Below are 2375 nucleotides of genomic sequence, written 5' to 3' on the forward strand. Positions count from 1 at the left end.
AGCCTGCTAGTAAAGTTGCGTTGTAAACACGCGTTGTAACGTTATTATTAGGCCTATACATACGATTGTTAACAACCGGTTCGTGGAGGTCATTAAATTCTAAGAACAGGTTCGCACGAACCGGTGCGAACCGGCTGAATCCCACCACTGGATTACTTAATTACTTTAGTGTGAACATAAACTAGTGATATATATAAAAAAACTAATATATTTTATTCTTAAATATTAGGCTTAACAGTGTTGGCAATAGGCTACTGGTATTTAGTATTTATTTCCAGGCTACAAACAGTGGTTAAGAAAAATATGTTGTTAAGCATGCTGAATTTGTTAGGTGTGATGGGTGCAATAAGGGGGTTTTATTTGGGAACTTGGGACTGGTATGTACTTTTAAGCAAGCTAGTAGTTGTGAAGATGTGCAATTTATATGTAGAGTTTGTAGGTTGGAGGAGAAGTTGAAGGCTATCCTAATTAAAGTAGAGGCAACAGACAAAGAGAAGTGGGAAACAGCAGCAGGATTTCAAGAGTAGCTTAAAAGTTTTACATACAAGGGATACATCAGCTAACAATGACTTTCAGGAAGTTAGAGTACTATTAAGGCTAAAGGTAGTGGAGTTAATTGTATTAAGCCTAATCTATTGAGCAACAGATTTCAGCTCTTGGTTTGTGCAGATGAGGAACAATTGGAGGGAAGGATAACAAAAGTGTCAGAGAAGGATGTGGATGATAAACTTGAGGTTATAGTTGTACTGATTCCTTGAAAAGGCATATGGATAGGATAGTCTGTGTGGTAAATAGGGAGAAAAGAATTAGATTATGCTACCCAGAGGCACAGGTGGAGGATGTAACAGAGATACAACAGGAGATACAATAAAGGGGGCTAGCAGAAATGCAGTTTTTGTGGTGTAGGGGCTAATGATGTAGGGAAAGATAGGACAGAGGAGCTAATTAGTACATACAAGGGGTTAATAAAGGCATTTAAAGAAAGAGGCCATAACTTAATTGTGTCAGGGATACTGCTGAGAATTAAATGTGGGGCGTGAAATTATAAGTAGGTCACTAGAGCTAAATGCTAGGCTTAGGATAATGTGTAAGGCTGAGCAGATTGGCTGGTTGGACTTGTGGGATCAGTTCAATTGGAGAAAGGAGCTCTTTGGACTGAATGGATTACATTTAAGTAGAGTATGGCTTGTTTACAAGGGCTATTAACTCAGCTGTAACAGAAGCTTTAAACTAGAACTAGATAGTGGTGAAGGCCAGGATAAACTAATTGCAAAAACAATAAGATGTATAGAAAAGTTTTGCATAGTAAATGAGTATAGAAGCAGTTTTAAGGGTAGACTTAATTATTGTAATGCCAGAAGTATAAGAACTAAAACAGATGAATTTAGGGCACTGATAGGAATGGAGGATTTTGATATAATGGAAATGACTGAAACATGGTTAAACAAAGATGATTTTGATGACAGAATTTTTTTTAAATATAGGGTTACAGGCTATTTAATAGGGATAGATCATTAAAGAAAAGGATAGGAGTGGCTTTATATGTAAAATGTTAGTCACATCCTGTTGAATTTGAGGATATCAAAGATAACAGCAAGAAAATTGAATCCATTTGGGTTTCTATTAGCAGATATAAAGGGAAAAGGCGTTTAGTGGAAATTTGTAACAGACCACCAAATAATACTGATGAAATTAGTGAGAAACTTTACAGTGAGATTAATATTAAAGCTGTTAATGAGATCATAATTATGGGTAACTTTAATTTCAAGCATATAGTTTGGGAAATGCTAGTCAAACCATGAGGGAGAAAGGTTTTTGGAAACTGTTTAAAGATGGCCTTCTTCACCAATTGGTCAAAGAACCTACTAGAAACAATGCTATTTTAGATTTATTGTTAATTTCAAATATAGAAATGGTTGAGAGGGTGGAAATTGTGAAACATCTGGGTGCAAGTGATCATTGTGCTATTAGGCTTTCGATGTTTTGCTGCATATGGAGATCAGAAATAATGATATTTTGGTTGCAAATTTCAAAAAACCTAATTTTGAAGGGATGTGACAAGAATTATCTGTTGTAAATTGGGCAGCTGAGTTGTTTAGAGACACTGATCAGATGTGGAAAATTTTTAAAGATTCAGGTTAAACATATTTCTTATAGAAAAAAAAGGGTAGCTGCAAGTAAAAAACCAGGTTGACTCACAAAGGGCTTAAAGGATAAAATTAAAGAGAAGTACCAAAAATTTAAGAAATATAAATTTACTGGTAAGATGGAAGATTTAGAAGCTTATAGAAGATCAAAAAAGTTGGTGAAACAGGAAATTAGGACATCAAAAAGGATGTATGAAAAAAAGGTTGGCTGAAAATGTAAAAATTAAC

At 34.9% G+C, this 2375-nt stretch overlaps 1 protein-coding gene across 1 annotated transcript in view; it reads right to left on the reverse strand.

Moving 5' to 3' along the window:
- LOC106465081 (sodium-dependent proline transporter-like) overlaps positions 1 to 2375 on the reverse strand; it is a 64510-nt gene that overhangs the window by 12472 nt on the left and 49663 nt on the right. The gene's annotated exons all lie outside the window — the stretch shown is intronic.

Source organism: Limulus polyphemus, unplaced genomic scaffold (genome assembly GCF_000517525.1).
Source record: "Limulus polyphemus unplaced genomic scaffold, Limulus_polyphemus-2.1.2 Scaffold1829, whole genome shotgun sequence".
In the NCBI taxonomy this organism is placed as follows: domain Eukaryota; kingdom Metazoa; phylum Arthropoda; class Merostomata; order Xiphosura; family Limulidae; genus Limulus; species Limulus polyphemus.